The sequence below is a fragment of the Cuculus canorus genome, chromosome 14, assembly GCF_017976375.1.
Source record: "Cuculus canorus isolate bCucCan1 chromosome 14, bCucCan1.pri, whole genome shotgun sequence".
NCBI lineage: Eukaryota > Metazoa > Chordata > Aves > Cuculiformes > Cuculidae > Cuculus > Cuculus canorus.
Genome location: NC_071414.1, coordinates 19,124,714 through 19,144,352, shown reverse-complemented (window position 1 = coordinate 19,144,352; position 19,639 = coordinate 19,124,714). Strand labels below are relative to the sequence as shown.

Sequence of the window (19,639 nt, the reverse complement as noted above, 5' to 3'; positions counted from 1 at the left end):
CGTGTCATGCCCAAAAGGCATGATCCAATTTGTCAGGCTTACCACCTCCTCTGAAAAGGTCATTGCAAACATAAGAACGTGGTCTAAACTTGGTACAGGTATGTCTTCTCTGTAAACCTTATTTCTAGGAACTGGAATGTTTAGAAGCAGTTTCTGTGTTGGAGAATTATCTGATAACCGCAGGGATCTGAGGCAAAACACATTTAGCTGCAACTTCCTTGTAATGGATTTGCCAGTGTAAACAACCGTGTCCCTTAAGTCTCTTCCTGTAAACTGCTTCAGAAAATAGCCTGAAATGCAAGATCCGTGGCTGCCTGATACATGAGCTGCTGTGGAAGTTCCTGCCCTCAAGTGCAGAGAACACGTAGCCTCTGATTTAGCTGTCATTTCTTAACCACTGTTTTGTCCAGGTAGGTGCCTCCACAATGAGGCTTTTGTTCTTAAATAATATAAATATTCTGATATTTACTAAAGATTTTTGTGGGGGATTTTTATTGTTTGTTTGGTTTTTTTTTTTTTTTTTAGACCTAGTCAGATTGGGGAATTTCCTGGTTATGACTAATACTACAAAACACAATAGTGATCTCTGTGTCACAAAAATACCTTTTTTTTTCCTTGCTCATCTTTTTTTTGAAAAACAAAAAGCATGAGTCAGAGATGTACAATGTATTAAATACAGCATCCTGCATTAATTCTTATTTGCTTTCTTATCCTACTCTTCTCAAGTTTACCCCTTAAAACAAGGCGCTTGTTCTGGTGGGCAGGCAGCATCCAGCTGATATGTAATTCCAAAAGCAACTGAGGGACTATTTTAATATAGGGGGTGATCTGATCTATGTAAATAAGATGTAGATGAGAGGAACTGGTTTAGTTGTCGGCAAGTCTTAGAGCAGCATCAGTGCTGGCAACACGTAAGATTGAGTTCTACTCCTCTCTGCTTTGCAGCCTGGTCTGTTCTTTAGTCTGGCCCAGCGGGGCTGCTCTTTCTAATGCCTATGCACGTGAGCGCAGGAAGCGCACGGGGAGCCCGATGGGGCCGTCGCTGGGAATAAATACCTATGGCAGTGTTTGTAGAATAGAACCTTAATCCTGGCACTTGTAAATGGTTCTCTTAAAGCACAGAATCGGCTCAGGCACTATAATGCCTTACTTACAAACGCCTTCGGGATGTACCTTGAACTGGTAACAGCCACAGCCTTGTATATAGAAAGATACAGAAATGTCTTCTAAGAATGTAAATATTCCCAGCTGTAACTAAACTGATTCTCACCCTAGGGTTGTTTGTTTGGGGTTTTTTGGGTTTTGGGCTTTTTTTGTAGAAAAATGCTTGTTATTTGTAAAATTCAGAATAAAATCATATCTGGAATTAACTTTGAACTGAAGTATTCTTATAATTTTTTTTACATCTTCATGTTTAAAGGTGTTTTCTATAACAGAGTTGCTTCATTTTTCTGTGATCTTGTAGGCTTTACCTTGATTAATCTTGTATTATATACATTGAGGTGTTTTCCATAATTGCTTAAAAAACTATTCATTCTAAGCTGAGAAGTGGTCTTTATAACAGCTCTGCCTGTGGCTGCTGCCAGTGGAAGAGTTGAGCAGGAGGTGGGTGCTGGAGCAGCAGTGGGGGTGCTTCCATCCTCTCCTCCCTGTGGAGAGGCTGTTGTTCAACAGAATGAGCTGCTGAAAGGTGGTCTTCTGGGTCCTGTTCTCATGGAGCATTTTCCAGACGTCAGCAACACAGAGAACCGGTAATTCGGCTCATCTTTAGAAATAGCAGGTTATTGGAAAATTGGAAGGAGTTTCTCCAAGATGCTACTTCAATGTTTGTGGCAAAACAAAATCCCGGTCTTGCCCCGTGTGCTGGTTGGTGGAACAGGTTGCCCAGAGAACTGGTGGCTGCCCCATCCCTGGAGATGTTCAAGACCAGGTTGGATGGGGCTTGGAGCAACCGGATCCAGTGGAATGGTTGGACTCGATGATCCAGTGCGTCCTTTCCAACCTGGTGATTCTGTGATTCTGTGTCCCTGCCCATGGCAGGGGTGGGACTGGATGGGCTTTAAGGTCATTTCCAACCCAAACCATTCTATGATTCTAAAACTGTACGGGAGTCTTCCCGTGGCCTGAGACAACAAGCCAGGCAAACATCATCGCTGGGTTCAGTCTCTGGGGTTTGTGGGGGTTCCCCTATGTGCGCTCCGTGAAGCTGTGTGCTTGCAGATAAGCAGAAGAACAACCAGCAAGGTCAGCTCAGTTTGATGTAGGAGGAGCTGTAAGAAGCAATTGAGGGACTCTGCCCATCATTGAATCATAGAATCACCATAGAATCATTGCCTGGTTTTCTTTAATAATTGGCATTTGGTCCATCTTGTAGATGGTGCAAGTAGGTTTGGTTTATCTGTAAAGATCTTCATCCATGTAAAGAAAGAGCTCCTTTGAGTCTGGATCAACCTCCACAAACTGCCATAAAGCTGAATCCCTTCTGTTCCAGTGTATTTGCTGAGTTCCTTTTAAATCGATGCTGTAACCCAGCAAAGAAGTGTGGAGATGAGGCCCAAGAACGCTGGATGACTGAAGAAAATCGTTCTAACGCGTGCAGTCAGTAAGTGAGCATTCCGCAGCGCTGCAGCCGCCTGCCCGGAGCGTGCGGCCGTGCGGGACTGGGGCAGAACCCAGGAGGAGGAGGAGGAGGAGGAGATGCGTGGCTCCTGTACTGCGCCGACAGCCCCGGCTCTTCTCTGTGGTCGCGGCCGGTTCCGTGTGGGGAAACTCCTTCTCTGTTGGGCCCCTGCTGGAAGGGAGGCTTCTCAAGGCGTCTTAATTGTGACCATCTGGAGGGTTCTTTGACCCTGAGGTGAACCAAGTTCACTTCCTTTTCATTTATTCATTAATTGTCTTTAGCCATAAGACTTCTGAGAGCTTTTTCTAAGCTGCCAGAGTTCCTGTAGCTCCTGCTGGGCAGAAGAAGCTCTTCTCTATCACGAGAGCGCTCTTTCCCTCGAGGAAGTCGCTCTCGGCATCCCCGGTGCCTCTCTTCGAGGTCCCAACTGGTCCCTCAGCGGACAGGGGCGGCCGTGCCCCATCCACGGGGATTCCGCTCTCTGCGGAGGGGCTGAGGCCCCTCTTTGCTGTGCGAAGAGTCACGGGGACCACTGCCTTCGGGCAGCTCAGGGAGACATAAACTCACTTTCTAACCCGGGAGCGAGGGGCGGCTTTGGCCCCCGGGCCGCAGGGACCCCCCCCCGGGCCGCAGGGACCCCCCCCGGGCCGCAGGGACCCCTCACGAGCAGCAGAGACCCCCCCCCCCGAGCAGCAGAGACCCCCCCGGGCCGCAGGGACCCCCCCCGGGCAGCAGGGACCCCCCGGGCCGCAGGGACCCCTCACGAGCAGCAGAGACGCCTCCGGCCGCAGGGACCCCCCGGGCCGCAGGGACCCCCGCGCCCACCCCCGCCGCTCAGCCCCTTCCCCCGCGGCGGCCGCTCCTCCCCCGCCGAAAGGGAAAGCGAAAGCAGCGCAGAGGCTGCGGAGCGGGCGGGGGGCGGCTGCCGCTCGGCCACACCGCTCCCCGCCAGGGTATCCCCTCCCGGAGCATCCCCTCTGGGGCATCCCGGCCCGAGAAGCTCCTCCGGAGCATCCCCGCCGGAGCATCCCCTCTGGAGCTTTCTCTCCAGAGCATTCCATCTGGAGCATCCCGGCCAGAGCATCTTCACTGAACCATCCCCACGGGAGCATCCCATCCAGAGCATCCCCAGCGGAGCTTTCCCACCGGAGCATCCCAGCCAGAGCATCCCCAGCGGAGCTTTCCCACCGGAGCATCCCAGCCAGAGCATCCCCACCTGCCCCGTGGCGCCGGCGGGTAAGCGGTGCCTCTCGCCTGCCCCCAGGGCATCCACCGTGGGCTCAGAGGATGGGGAAGCCGGGAGGGGAGGACCCCAAAAAGTGGGAAGGGGAGTGGAGGGTCTGGCTGTCCTGGGAAGTGGCTGTGGAGCGGTGCTGAGCCCGGCAGAAGGCAGCACATGTGGATCTGTAGGTACCTGCCCGCAGCTGGTGGGTACCCGGGCAGGGTGGGGGTTGTGGCAGGAGATGGAGAGGAGCTGTTCTGGTTCCCTTCTTGGCTCCTCGGTGCTCCCCTCCTCTGCTGTGGGCAGGTGTGAGTTTGAGTGAATTAACAGCTCGTTTGGCAGACAAGACCCTGGTAAAGTCTCCTCTGAACCCCCTCCCTGCTCCTTCTGCTGGATGCTCCTAGGAGTCCTGCAGGCTCTCTGCATCCCAGGGGCCTGATTTTTGGACTGCTAGGAGCTCCTACAGAACCTGGCGCCTGTCAGAGTCTGACCTTTACGTTATAGTTTGTGGAGTTTTCTTTCATGTGTGTGTTCCCAGCGATGACAGGTTTCTGCAGGCTGTCGGTAAGCCGGGCACTGCTGCCCATCACTGGGGTTGTTCGGTTTATCCTACTGCAAGTTCCTGGTTTTGAGTTTCCAGTTGCTTATAATTCTGCCAAATTTAGTTGCTTGAGCTGAAAATGTTCCATCCTGGATGTCTGCCTAAGCTTGGCTTTTGTTTCTGTATTTTTCTTTCATTCCAGCCAAGAGGGAGGCAGGGATTGACCCTTGTCTCTCAGATGGCTGTAGTTCTGGTGACCTTTCCTTGGAGCAGCGCTGCCTGCCCAACCTCCCTCTCTGCTCCGAGCAAGGAATTTGCGTTTGGAAAGGGAGAACAGATTTTGTAAAGATGTGTTGCCCAAATATAAGCTGATTTGCAGACATTCTAATAAGCTGTAAGCTTAATTTCCTTCTGTACTGTGTCAGGTCATCTATTAATTGTAGCTGTGGTACACACTGCCACAGCAGGAAGAATACGTTAAGGTCAGGAATGTGGGAAGGATGAGATATAAATGCGGATTTAGAGGAGAGCAGTGGAACTGGGTGATCCGGGTCAAGGCTAGACTGAGAGCTGCTGGGGACGGCAGCCAGAGGGGACAGGGTGGCCCCAGGCAGCTGCTGCTGGAGCCAAGCGCCCCGGCTTTACCCTTGCCTTTGAGGGATGAGATTCACTTTGTTCCTCCAGCAACAGCTGTGGGCTGTGCTTGCTCTCCCTTTGAGAACAGAGCCCTCAACATGTCAAACAGCTCAGCCACGCTCAGGACCTGCCTTCTCCCCACACCAGGTTAGTGAAAAGCGAGTAACGCCCCGCTGCTTCGCCTGCCAAGAGGGGCTGGAGCTGGGGGCAAGGTCCCTCGCGCCACACAGCCGACATGCGTTTGGAAGGGCGGCCTGTGTTCAGCCAGTATTACGCCACTCGCTGTCACCGTGTGCTCACGTGCTCCCACTGGTTTATTTTTAAACCGATGGCGTGCGCTGGCCCCAGGTTTGTGCCTGGCCCAGGTGCCGTGCCGGCACGGCCGCCGCTGGAGGGTCGGGACACGCTTCGGGCAGCGCCTGAGCGAGGGCTGCTCTGACAGCCCTGTCCCAGGCTGTGCCCGGGAGCCGGGACCGAGGGAGCTCCGGGAGCCGTGTCTGGAGGGGGCAGCTGCCTCCAGAGCCCGACCTGCTAACAGAGTGGTTGTGGGTGACAGTGTCAGCAGGAGCAGCAGCCGAGGAGATGCTTTTCATAAGTGCTGAGTGCTCAGAGCAGTCACAGACCTGAGAGAGCGCTGAGCTGTGGCTGTGTGTAGTGATTGTTGATGTCATTTCAAAAGTCAGTGCTGTAGGTCCATCGCCGAAATGGCAGCATTTGACCTATGCTGAAAGCACCCATGTGCCAGAGCCCTTCTTTATCTTCTCCTTTCTCTTTTGCAAACAAGCCACAGACTAGACTGCTTTCATGATTAACTTGCTGCTACAAAGCAAATACTGCTTGGCGCTTGTGCGGATGCATCAGTAAAACACCAGGCTCTGTTTCACTTTTTGCATTAAGGTGTTGATTTTGTGTGTAATAATCAGAGAATCACAGACTCACCAGGTTGGAAAGGACCCACTGGATCATCGAGTGGATCACCCATCATGATCTGCCTGGCTTGTGAAGGAAAGCCTTCAAAGCAGAGACATTTATTCAAAACTTGGTCATATGCTCAGATCGAGGTCCCCCCCAGCCAGGCTGGATGGAGCAAGGGTGCTTCCTGGGACACCTCCAAATCCAGTCTCCTGCAGCCAGCAGGCTCCCTGGGGATTCCTGCCGGCCTCTCCGAGCAGCCCAGGGAAGGGTAGGGCTTCACAGCTCCCAAGGCCAGGCCTCCGCCCTGGCTGCACTGCAGGCAGTGTGTTTTCCCAGCCGCAGGATGGGGAGGAAGGCAGGAAGCTTGTTGGATGCCTGGAGCTCTGCTGAGCGAGGAGCTGGGAGGGGATAGGGTTTAGTTTGCAAGGAGTCCACCGGCCCGGGCAGGAGGAGCAGGGCTTGTGCAGGGACAGCATCCCCAGCGCAGGGCTCGTGGACACGGGGGTCTGGCGTCTGCCACGCTCCCTAAAGCCTCAGAGGGCCCTAGAGATGCTTTAGGCTGGGACCTCACGATCCCAGTGCCTGGAGAAGGGGAAAACCCAGCACTGGTGAAGGGTCATCATCGCCCGTGGCTCGCTGGGAGCTCCCAGCCGCTCCCTGTCCCTCAGCAGTGAGCCAGAGGGACTCTGAGGTGTCCTGATGGCTCACCCCTCTCTGCCTCTGGAGCGATGCGTCTCCCTGGGTGGCTGAAAATGCTCTCTGAGCTGTCACTGCCCTGCCCTGATCCCGACCCATCCAGGTCTCTGTGGTCTAGAAAGCCTCAACAAGGACCTTTACATGAGTTGCCAAAGCTGTTGTCCGCTGTAGCGTTCCCTCCTGGTGCTGCTCTCTGCGTTCTCACCTTGACTGCTTCAACTTCCACTTTCAGCTCCAGCTGAGTGTGTTACACTCCACTGACTGACACTTTGCTGCCTATAAACGCAGCCTAAGGTAGCCGGTTTAGACCAAGGCTTCCGTGCTGAGCATATCCCAAACCGTGTGTCTGAAGGCAGCGCGTGGCCGTGGCTCTGCTCTCAGGTGCCTGGAGCACGTTTAGCTGCGCTCTTGGCACCACCTGTAAGGGGGAAGGTTTCCTGTGGACAAGCACAGGTGGAGGGATCAGTGTGGGTGATGCTCTCTTTTCTCAGGCTTTTGGCCATTCCTCAGCACCTTCTGCAAGAACCCCGGCTTGGTTGGGAAGTTTCCAGAGGGTGCGATGTGTGGGGTGGAGAGTCGGAGCCCCGGCTCGCCCCCAGCACCATTTCCAGTGCTCCCACTGTGGGTAAATGTGTTCTTCAGATTAATTATCTTCTGGGCTGGAACTTTGCAGGGAAGCCTGTGCGAGGTGAGGCTGGAGGGACAGGACGCCGGAGGGACGCCCTGGCTGTGTGGTGGCAATGTGCCTGTTCCTCTGGGGACTGCAGAGGGCAGTGGCACCCACAAGAAGTGGAGGTGGCACCCGCAAGAAGTAGGGGTGGCCCCGAGTGGCACCTGGAGTTGCTCCTGGAAGGCAGAGTGGTCCTGGGTGGCATTGCAGATCATTGCATCCCTCACTGGGCTCCATCTTTCTGCCTGGAGTGCCTTGCTCTGCTGAGTGTCTCCAAGTTACTGGTGGCTGCCCTGCTGTCCTGGCCTCTGGGCTGCCATCCCCCTCTGCCAGGGAGGTGAGGAACAGCCGTCAGACAGAAGTGACCATCTCCCGAACCCTTCCCTTATGCTGCCCTGGTGGTGAATGCAGCTGTCCACAGCAGCGAGAAACAGCCTGCTGGAAGTGCAGCTTGCGGTCATCACTCTTCCGCAACAGAATGTTCCTCTGTTCTTATTTAGCCTCAATAACTGCTGTATGTGATAGCCGTGCTGCCACCCCCCCTCAGCCCCTGCCAGGCTCGTGCCCACAATGACTTTCTTATCCTTGGGCCCCAAACCTCCAACTGCCACCCTCCAGTTTGCAAAGTTCCAATTTGTTTCTGCCCATTGTTTTCCCTCTGGAAGCCCAAGGCAGCCTCCAGCTTTGAGCTGTAGGGTGGGAGCCGCATCCCCCCATTGTCCTCCTTGCACAGAAGCTTCACCCCCGTGTGGAGTTTATCCGCAGGGCTAGAGGTCAAGTTCAAGTCTACGGTGTGACAGCAAAGCGCTTTTTATAGGGTGGAAGAGAAAGATGATAAAGAACATGTAAAACATGACTGGCTTTGGATCTTTGGCCTCCCTGGGACCCCTAACGTGTGCTGGGGAGCTCTGCGGGTCTTCCTTTCCCTCACAGACCTTCCAGGAGGTCTGCGAGTGCCTTTTCAGCATCTCTGGTAGCTCAGGAGTTTCAGTCTCTTGCCTCATGTTTGTCAGAGCCTGTTCTCAAGCTGACACCCATCCCACCCTTTCCTGTCTCATCTTGAGCTGCTGCCAGGGGAGGCGAGCTGCCGCGGCAGCCGCACTTATCGCTCCACAGCAGCCGTGGACATCTGCCAAACGCAGCCCCATCCTGGAGCCAGCTCAGCTACAACTGCTTAAAAAAAGCGAATACAGTCATTTTAAGAGTGATCCAGGTGCTTCACTAGAGCCACTATGGAGCGTTGTGGGGAAATGGGTGGACACGGAATGCAGGCAGAGCTCTTCTACCTGGGAGGCGGGAAGGAACCTGGAAGGGGGTTTATTTGCAGAATAGAGATGCAGAAGAAAGGTTTGCAGAAGAGGGTCAGGTCTGGTGGATGTGGTTGAAGAAGAGATGTCAAGCACTGTATGACCTTGTTGGGGTGCTGTGGTCGGAGAAGGGAAGAGCAGATTCCCTCTGTAGCTCAGATATGTTCACTGTGATGTCATTTTTAAAAAGTGCGTTAAAAAGTGCACTCATAAAGATGACTCCCGTTCTTTACCAGGCTAGTACTGGCCAGGGCAGGCCCTCGCTGCCAGGCGCTGCTGCCAAGGCTGCCGTTTGCAGAGCTCCAGTGGAGCAGAGCCTTCGCCTGCCGCTGTGGGATCGCCCTCTGCCATATCTTCTCACTGGGGCCATATCTGAGGCCACACAACGGAAGCTCTATTTACATCGATGCGATCCAGCCGCTGCTTTGAGGTGGATTTATTATGATACGGAGCTACAATCGTCGTTTTGCTGCCCGGTTCTTGTTGTACAGCATAGAAGTTGCATTCATGAGCACATTAAGTTACTTTGCTAATGAGCCTGTCGGTCTCCACTAATCCATTAATATGTGAGCTATTCCTCTACAGAACAGCCTTTTTCATGTAGCCACAACGGAGTCTGTACTCTTTCTGTGGCCGGGAGAACAACTGGGACATCTTCAGCATAGCACGGTCTGTGCTGATTTGCTTTAGGATGTTTTTTCTGTAGGCAATGTCCCAGCAAATCCCAAATATGGATTGTGGTTTTGTTTTCCTGATCAGGAGTTTCCCCATCCGTTTGTTGGTCACAGTGCTAACAGCTCTGCGAATCTGTGGGGAGAAGGAGGGTTCCTTACCTGGGGAGCAATTAAGCTGCTGGGAAAAGTGCTCAGTGACTTTGGAGTTTGGATCAGTCCCCTTTGCCTTATAGAGCCTTAGAATTTAGTTTAGCAAAAGGTGCCTGCGATTCCTCCTTAAGCCCCTCAGTTGAGCCCAAACAAGAATCCCAGCTGAGGCTGTGTCCCTGGAGAAAGGGGAACAACCTGTGTGACCATAGCGGTGGTGGTGAAAGCCTCAGGGCAGCTTCTCCTCTCTCGGTCACCTTTGCTGGCTGCTGGAAGGGCATCACCTGCAGCTGGAGGGAAGGCTCTGGTTTCATGGGTGAGATGCTCTTGGTTTAAGAGCACCTACTTCACACCACTTAAGGAGGTTTTACATTGGTTATACAAGATAAATTGTGTCCATCTGCTATACCATTAATTAAGGCAGTGATTAACCTGAATAAATCTGACTTGCCTTCTCACTCTCCCTTACAAGCACCTTGTTTTCCATTGGCAAATGAGCATGACCCAAGGGCTGCAAAACCAGTTCTGCCACTCCTTTATAGGAAAGGGGTTCTCTTAAAGAAGAGAATCTCACCAGGCAGCATTGTGTGAATCCGAGCTGTCTGCTGTCACCTGGATGCACTCAGCAGCTTTGTCTGTTCTTTGCTCTACAGATGAAACAGCTTTTGCCTTTGCCTCCTCTGGCGGTGGAAGGTGCAAGCTTTTGGTAAGGGGGAGGTTACAGGAGTGGCTTCTGTGAAAGCTGTTGGAAGCTTCCCCCATGCCCAACAGAGCCCGGGCCAGCTGGCTCCAAACTGCATCAGCTGTGGGGCACGGCTGAGCCCATCAGCGATGCTGGGAGTGCCTCTGGGAGAACAGATTTAAGAAGGGAGAAACCCACCTCTGTGCAGAGGTAATTTCATCTGAAGAATAGATGAAAGAAACAGCTCTGCAGACACCACGGTTAGTGAAGGAGGAGAGGGAGAAGGTGCTGCACCGGAGCAGAGATTCCCCTGCAGCCTGTGATGAAGACCGTGGAGGGGCAGGTTGTGTGGAGGTCCACAGTGGAGCAGAGATCCACCTGCAGCCCAAGAAGGACCCCACGTCAGAGCGGGTGGATGCCTAAAGGAGGCTGTGACCCATGGGAAGCCCATGCTGGAGCAGGCTCCTGGCAGGATCTGTGGACCTCTCTGCGAAAGGAGCCCATTCTGGAGCAGGTTTGCTGGCAGGGCTTGTGACCTCGTGGAAGGGACCCGCGCTAGAGCAGTTTGTGAAGAACTGCAGCCCGTGGGAAGGACTCACGTTGGAGAAGTTTGTGGAGGGTTGTGTCCTGGCAGATGGACCTGATGCTGGAGGAGGGGAAGAGTGAGAGGAGTCCTTCCCCTGAGGAGGAAGGAGCAGCAGAAACAGTGTGTGGTGACCTGACCCCCAACCTCCATCCCCCTGCACCACTCAGGGCGAGGAGGTAGAGACTTGAGGAGTGAGGTTGAGCCTGGGAAAAATAGAGGGGTGGGGGGAAAAGTGTTTTAAGATTTGAATTTATTTCTCATCCTACTCTGATTTGACTGGTAATAAATTAGATTAATTTTCCCCAAGTTAAGCTTGTTTTGCTCGGATGGGCATTGCTGGGTGATCTCCCTGTCCTTACCCTCACACACGAGCCTTTTCTTATGTTTGCTGTCCCCTGTGCAGCTGAGGAGGGGAGAGACAGAGGGGCTTTGGTGGGCACCTAACACCCAGCCCGGCTCAGCTCAGCACCCAAGCTTTGAGCCTGTGCATTATTTTCTCTGGGATTCCTGTAATACCTGTTAAAAAGCTTAATTATTTTTTGCCTGCCTATGAACTACTGAAATATGGTCACCTTCACACCCCGCAGCGTGCAGTGTTTCTGCAAGCTTCAAAAATGGCATTGTTCCTTCCTGGGGAACAGGGGCTGCGAGCCTGGGAGATTAAAGATGCAGGTGGCATCTTTCACCCTGCCCCGATCCCGCTGAGCCGTGGAGATGGGCTGTGGGATCCTGCCCGTCCTGGCTGCGCGGGCTTGGGCAGCCTGCTAATTACCCTCACGTTGCTATGGAGTCGGTGATGTCCACTGATGGGAAGGACTGACCTGACCTTGCTTTCTGGAGGTGTGAAATTGTTTATAGCATGATGTCAGTGTGCCTTAACTAATTTGACTGTAGCCATCCTTTTGTGTCTGGACCAAAACCCCGTGAGATGCTACTGGAATGTATGTTTGCAGCAGTCCAAGTCCCGCTGTGGCTGCCAGCAGGTCCTGCAGGCAACTGCACCTGCAGCCAAGTCTCTGTGGCTGCTTGTGCTAATTGTGATATTTGCATAAATTAGGAGTTCTTAGGTAGCTTCCAGCTGAAAGGCAACCACAGGATTTCACTTTTGAGAGTGAGAGTACACTACAAGTCTGAAAACTGCGTTTAGCTTTAATCTGGAGCAAACTGAGTTTTGCCGGTCTCCATTTATCCCAATTCTGTCTGCATAGATTTTTGGATATAGAGTTAATGGCTTCAGGAGGGCAGTAAAAGATAAGGGCTCCCAGGCAGGCTGTGCAGTGGAACGGTTACTTTACCAACTGCAATGTCAGTGGAGCAGCAGCGTGCCTGCTGGCTGCTCAGCACCGCGGCAGCGTGCCCTGCGTGCCGCTGCTCTCCGCTCGGTGATCGCCTCCACATACCACTCGCTGCTGCTGTGGCACTGGCTTTGTACAGTACCGCAAGACGGTCCAGCCCTGGCTTCTTGTTTAATAACAATATTTTTGCTTCTGCTGGTTAGTGATGTTCTTACCCATGTGCTTTTCATGTGTATTCATAAGTTACTAGTTATCACCTACATCTGTTTCTATCAATATGTTATGTTGTGGCTTAAGTCTTTCATTTTCGATGGATGATGTAGTACGCCTGGGCACAGCAAGCTCCGGTGGGGTTAGAGATGATGGAGATGGCTGGAACTGATGAAGCTGAACTGATTTTATGCCTGTTAAGACAAAAGGGTGCAAGCCACATAAAAGAAAACAGTCAGACATTCTAATTCAACGTGGATTATTTGCATGGAGCAATATTCCCCTGCATGATCCTTTCCTAGGGAGAGCCGTGCCACCTCTGCTCCTCGTTCTCAGCGTACGACAGAGGATGGAGCAGCTCCCCCAGCCCCGTCTGCACCCTGAGCAGCACCAGGGCTGCTGCTCCCACTGAGGGGGTTTAACTGCGTGGGGAGAAACCAACATGTGTTCCTGCTGAAATAGTGCAGCAGAGATTAGATAAAGTATTGTCTTATCTGGTCAGCCCCTGGAGTTCAGCCCCCAGGAAAAGCCAGAGCGGAGGATCGCGGGTGAGGGACAGCACTGCTTGGTTTCGCTGCCTCACCAACGTGCACTACTGTAGCCTGATATTTTTGCCTCCTTTTCAGGAAAGAAAAAGGCACAGCCAAAATCCTTCTTGAGGAGATCAGTAAACACAGCAGCGACCATTCCATTTTGAGAGTCTCTTTTCTGAAACAATAAACAGCATTGTACAAAAGAGCTGACACTTCCCATGCAGCCGTTGCATCATCTTCCTCTGAGCAAGTATTGTGGTTAATACAAGTGTAGTGTGTGACAAGCCGGCGATGACAAGCATAAATACAGGAGATCCTCAGCACGTGAAGGTGCTCTGAAAGCCCTGTCTCCAAAGTGTTTTAATTACTATCTAGAATGCAACTAAAGCCAGCTGCTGCGGGGTACAGGCATTGCAGGCACAGGTAGCACGTGCAGCCCGGCGCTGGTCTCATGGGGTGCGCTGGGCGGGTACAGGAGCTGCTTTAGGGGATGCTCCTGCATGGCCATCTGGATTGTGTGGAGGGCTAGAAGCTGGTCTGAAGATAGAGTGCAGCCTAATCTAATAGTGCTGATGAGGTGTTTCCTCGCAGGGACTGTGTTGTGTTATATCCAGCTGTGTGAATATATACCCTGCAGCTCTAGCTGGTTTTATTAGTTATGGTAGATAAAGCACAGTGTGCTATAAGAAAATTGTAGGGGATTCCCTGTGGCTTCTTTGTTTTCTGCTTATCTTTTCTGCTGCATACAACAGTGAAAACAAAGCTGGTTTTTTTCCCTCTAAATGATCGCTGGAAGTGACTCAGATCACCTGTGTTCCCTTGTTATTCCTCATGACCAAAGTCTACTGGGAGAACAGTGCAAGTGTCCCTTGTCTCTTGCCTTGAAGAGCAGAGTCAGCAGTAGCGTACTCATCATCTAAGCGAGGGCAGCCTTGTTCGTCAGAGCCAATGAGCTCTCTGGGGCCTTCAAGGTCTTCTGCAGAGTGCTCAGGGTAGGACAATCCAGCTGCTCTTGCTCACACACCCGAAGGCGGGTCCAGGAGCAGAAGACCAGACCCCCACCTTTGAAAGATCTATCCTCTCTGCAGTAGTTCCAGCTTTGGCAGTTTTGTACGATTGTATTTCCGTGTGTGAGTCATGCAAGCTCACCTGAGAACAACCATCCCCCTCTGCCTTGTGCCAAGATGCAGAGTTTCACAAACGCTTCGCTGGAACCACCCGCAGAAAAGCCGTTCTCCTCTGTGCTCCCCAGGAGCTCCTGCCAGCCCCGGGCTCCCCTCTCCAGCTGGCACGCGTGGCGCCCCGCTGGGGTCAGGCTGGCAGGAGAGGAGGGGAGGACTCGTGCTCCCCCGTTTTCCAAGCAGCCATGGCACAAAGCCCTGGGCACCGCACTGTCGCGGCCGAGCTGCTGAGCCTTATCGCCAGGACTGCTTGGGTCCAATCCAGTTTGGTTTTTTCTCTATCAAGCGAGCTATTGACTCATGAGTTAACACAGGTTTTCTTGTGTCAACAAACTGATCTGCAAGTAAGTCCTCCTTTTATGCTGATTTCCTTGTTTAGAGAGAAATTGCCGTCCGCCTCGGCGTGCAGCCCGCGCAGGGAGCGGCCGCTCTTTGCCGTGGCAGCGTCACAGCTGCTATTTTAAGGCACTGATGCCCCAGGTTTCTCACCTGAGAAATAACTTTTTGTTTTTCCAGACGGGTTTGAGCAGTGAGCTATCCTTTCTCTCTTCAAACTGCTCTCCTTCCTAGTTGGGTGTAAACCAAAGCAGATGGAGTAAAATCCCAGTTTCACCCAGGTGGAGAGGAGCTTTGCCTTTGACTTCAGCAGCGTTGCAGCTTGCCTTGCAGCTTACTAGACAATCAAGACAGCCTGCAGGCTTTCCAGAAGCTTTTTCCAGCTTCTTTCTTCTGAGAAAATCTTTCTCTAAGTGCTTTTCCTCCTGTTAAGCAAATTGTTTAAGATTTTGATGCTTAGCCCATTTTAAATGAGGTTCCGAGTTCCTCCCTGGCTCTAACATTAAGCTGCACACTCCAGCAAAACCAGGACTGTGACCTTGATTACGGGAATTGCGTCATACATTTGGGCTTGTTTGCTATGTTTGAGAAGAGGAGGATGCTGTCTCCTTAGCCAGAATAAACAAAATCAAGACAGTTTTAGGAAAAAAAAAAAAAAGTATATCTGTTTGTTGAAGTACATCTTCGCCCCTAATTTATCTTGTCTGTTCTTTGTTTAGAACTAAGAGCAGGGGGCAAAAATGCCTGTGAGCGTTCAATAATATGATTTTTCTCTATTGTAATTATCAAATATGCTTGATAATGTCTGTTCTTTTGCGTTGGAACCATGGTGGGAAAGAGAAAACACAAATATCCCTGGTGACTAGGGCATTTACCTTGGCATTTACCAGGGGCTCAGTGAAGTCCCCAGCAGGACAAGGAACCCAACGCAGGCTCAACAATGGGGGTAAAAATGGAAGAGAGAGAGCATTGCCTTCAGTCTCCAAAGCGTGGACCCAGCGGGAAGCTGCCTGGGAACTGCCTTCCCATGGGGAAGTACCCAAATCCTTACCATTTTAGCTCTGAAAGGACTGAGTTTGCTCTGCAGAGACAGGTTTTGATGGGCTTTTGGTAAATAACTCCCCTCCCTGCCTGCTCTACCCGCCCTGGCTCCTGGCACCGTTCGTAAGAAACGCTGCGACTGGGCTGGGCAGATAGGCACGATGCCAAGACCAGATGCCTTCTGGTTGACCTAGGAAGAGTAAAAATGTTGGGCTTAGTATGGAAAAAAAAACCAGAAAGAGCTACTTGGAGGAAGTCATGCAAAGTCACATAAATACGTCTGTGAACTTGGCTGCTGTACAGCGACGGTGCCGAAAATAGCTGCAAAAACCCAGCTGCGTTGTGGTGAGCAAAGCTTCACGAGCCATGGCTTCTGCTGTAGCGTGAGGAGCAGGGCGGGACAGGAGGAAGATGATGCCACTTCTCATGGCAAGGGCTTGCTCTGTCCTCAGGAATTCATTTGTTTTAGCACCTTGCACGTTTAAATGTTGCCTTGCGTTTATTGGCTTGTTTTCAGATGGGCTAGAAAGGCGTTTGCATGAACTTTGAAAAAAAGAAACATAAGCAAGTGAAACACAATCTCCACAGGAAATTTTGACATAATTATTGTGACTCAACTTATTAACTGCATTACATAACTGTTGGTCTTGAGGCTTTCTTTTTATCTCATCTTATAAGTGTGCTACTGGGTGTTAACGTAGATAAAAGAATTTGTCAGGTTTGAAGCTGAAAATCCAAATGTTCGTTTTTTTGGTCACCTTTTCCAAACACAGCATAAGAAGGGTCTCCACCGAACCCCACTCCTGGGACAGGCGCTGCCCTTAACACCGAAACAGGGCAGGGTGCATTGGGAAGCGCGGTTTCCTCCCCTGGGGACAATCTCATTAGCAGTGTTGAACTTCCATAAGTTAGCACTAGGATTTAATTAAAGGTTAAATAGATTGTGTTATGAGTAATGTAGCCTGGCCAAGGGCTCTGGCCATGGAGGTGGGGTCTCTTCCTTCCTGGCTCGTCAGGTGCTGCTGGGGGAGCTTCAGACTTCAGTGGTGGCTTCGCATGTCGAAGTGGAGCTCTGTGTGCTGCATGAGGGGAAGCCCCTTGTGGGGAAGGTATGAACCAGATAAAGAACCAGTGCCTCAAAGAAGGTGCTGCAGGCTCCGAGCAAGCCAAGGAGGGGAGTTTCTGGGGTGGAAATGCACAAAACCACAGGAGCCACCATGCATATGGGTGCCGGGGTGCGTTGCTGCTGGGAGATGCAGCTCTGGTGGGCACTCAAGGGCTGGGAGGCACCGTCTCTGCCCTCAGACACCCTGGCCCTCGCTTTCGTATAAAAGCATGTCTGGGTGCTGCACCCTTTGAATTAGTGTATCTGGGAAATTGCAGGTGCATAATCATCCAGAGGCTGGAGATTATCCCTGTGCCAGAGTCATCTCTCGGGTCTTCCACAGAGCAGAACTCACTGGCGTGGTTCATATTTCTCACTGTACAAAACGTGCTTGAGTTTTATTGCTTAGGTAGCCATAAACTCTAGAGCTTCAGACACGTCCATGCTGTTTGTAGCCAGCAGCAAGCCCTGCGTTAGTCACTTGGTGATGCTCCAGCCGTCACACAGGATGAGGTGGCAGAAAGCCTGCGAGTCCCAGCACAGTCAGACACCTCCCGCTGGTTCTTATTACAAGCTGGGTGGTGGGCGAGGGGTGTCCTGTCTGAGTGTTTAAACATTGTCTCGGGTCACCGGGAAAGCAGGTTTCAGACAGTTAAAACACCTCAAGGCAGGGCAGGAGGTGAGGAATTTGGGAAATTATTTTTCATGGTGAGCTGGGTAGGCAGGAATGGATCAGCTCTTGGGAAGGAGAGACTGTGCCAATGACCCCCACAGCTGTTGGTGAGGGGCTACAAGAATTAAACTGCTTGACCTAAGTTTTCATTTTCCATCTGGATTACAAGGAGAGAATTTTGTCTTGGAGATGACTCCAGGGCAGGACCATTACAAAAATGCAGTTCGCATTTTCCTGTCTTGATGTGCTGAAGCTTTCTTTAGGGCAGACCTTACTCTACCTCACATGGGGTGGTTTCCAGTGTGAGGAAAACAGCAGCGCTTTCCCACTGTAAGGGAATATTGCTAGAATAAGGCTGTGAGATGGGAGGTGGTTGGCAGGGTGTAGCAGCACCTTTGGAGGAGAGTTTTATAAAACATACCTAATGTAAAATATAGTCAGCGTGCTGTCATCTGTCTGGACGCCAATGTTGTAAATATATATACACACACACATATATATGTGTATATATACACACACAGCACCTGCAGAGAGAATGGATATCAGTACATGGAGAAATGAGTACACTTTGGTAAAGAAGGAATACTTTTTATCAGCTGAACTAGAGATCAAGTAATATTCGATCTATTAACATTGTCCCTTTCCTTACAGCGCTTCTTACGTGATTCATACCAGAAGAGGCACAGGATGAGGCCAAGGCTGGGAATTTTCCCTGTGGAAGAGGGGATGCAGAGAAGGCTTCTGAGGGAGCAGCAGCTGATGGTCCACACACCCAGCAGCTCTGGTGCTCCCACCCAGCAGCTGGGTGACGGCCAAGGCAAAGCTGTCGCCGTCCGGCGGCTATTGGGTGACTGATGTGACAAGGGGACACTCCAAGGAAAAGGGGAAGAAAGACAGGCAAGTCAGTCCTGCATCTCAATTCAGGTTAACAGCCGTGTGCTTTGCAACTAGGAAAGGTGAAGACCTTAATTTCAGCATTTCTTCTGCACTCTGCAGCCCAAACACGGCCCATCTGCTCTGTGTGAGAGCCTTGGTGCGCCACGTGTGTATTTCTGTGTCGCATCCAGAGAAGTGGATTAATTTCAATGGACTCAACCAACCGCCTCAGCCCTCGGCTGTGTGGTAGTGGGGATGAAGGACAGTTTCCACCTTACATCGTCTCACTGTCGGAGGTTTTGACCTTGCTCACACGTCTGTTACTGCTTGATTTATCTTCACTGACATTCAGACCATGACCCTACCAAGGGCGTTATCAGCCCATCTCTGGATTTCAGTGGCCAAAAGCTCAAAAGCCGGGGCCTCAGCAAGAACTTCCTCTGCCTAACCAATCAGTCTCTGCTAAACTGATTCATCCCACTTTAATCACTTTCTTCAGGAGGTCTCTTTGCCTCCTGGAACCACCCGGTTCACTAGAAATCACGCTTTTGGATGTATTAGAAATGTAGACCTCATATTCCCACGGGCAAGTGGGGATGTGGTAGAATGAGTGTGCATGTTGTATCTTAATAATCGATTCTTGTGGAGTTGTCAGAGTTTTTGAAGAAGGTTTGAAATGGGGACCAGTTTTATCTCACACCAGGCACTGGGTCCTTACTTAACTGTGCAAGTCCATGTAGATTTCTTACCCTAAAAAATAGTATTATGCAATAATCAGATATTATTCGGTGAGTATTTGGTAAGTAACAACTGCCCTGAAGATTAAATTAAAGGTCTTAAATAAGAGTTTAAAGAAAACAGGTTTTGGGGAAAAAAAGTCTTTGAAGGTACCTACTTGAGTTCAGATTTATATTTCCTCGAAGATGTTGACATTTCTCCTTTGCACTTGTAACATATTTGTTCATATATGCCATTGTACAGCTCCTTTTGAGCTGAATATTGTACTGGAATACAGCGAATGCCAAATATAAGATGTGAAACTGGAGGAGATCATATTTCCTACTGCATAAAATGCACTTCTGGAATTTTCAGTTCTTCTTTTCTGCAATATTACAAATGCCTTTTATAAAGTATCGTGGCTGATGAGCTTAAAAAAAAGAAATAAGAAAAAAAAAGAACAACGCCTGTGGCTTTGGATGTATTCACTTCGAGTCTGTGGTTAATATTTCCCAGGCTGCTTAGAGGTGAGCCGAAGTTCAGTCATCGCCGCTGCTCCGCCAGTCTCTGCTGCTGTTTCTAAATGATTCTGATAAAAGATTGTGAAAAATAGACCTGTGGTAACTTGCATCATCCTTGTTATGCATTTCAAGGCAGGGACGCGGCACAAGCTGTGGGTCTGGGTCACGCTCAGCCTTCCCTTGCTCTCCTCCTCCATCCCCGCAGCCGCCGGCGCCGTTCCAGCCGGCGCAGCCCGCGGTGGGTGAACCCGCTGCATTCTGCTGTGAGGTCATTGCATAACGCTGCATCTCCAGCCGGGCTGCTTTCCTCCTTTGCACTAGAAATTTTGCATTAGGGAGCCACCAGATAGATCTCTCTCTGGTAGCAGATAAAGAGCTCCAATGGCACGGAGCCCGGTGGCTGCTCGCGGTGGAAGCCCCCAGCCCCAGCGACAAGGGTGAGAGTGGAGTCAGAG

The 19,639-nt window shown here is 51.2% G+C and overlaps 1 long non-coding RNA gene across 2 annotated transcripts; it reads left to right on the top strand.

The window, feature by feature from the left end:
* Nucleotides 1–8: 8 nt before the first annotated feature.
* LOC128853570 (uncharacterized) lies at nucleotides 9–19,290 on the top strand. 2 transcript variants are annotated; one of them, XR_008452165.1, is made up of 5 exons: nucleotides 9–410; nucleotides 1,565–1,751; nucleotides 2,492–2,602; nucleotides 3,672–3,856; nucleotides 17,722–19,290. It is a non-coding gene; the product is annotated as an uncharacterized LOC128853570 (long non-coding RNA). The 2 variants fall into 2 exon arrangements; XR_008452166.1 differs by lacking the exon at nucleotides 1,565–1,751 and having other exon boundaries at nucleotides 17,722–19,285.
* Nucleotides 19,291–19,639: the final 349 nt, after the last annotated feature.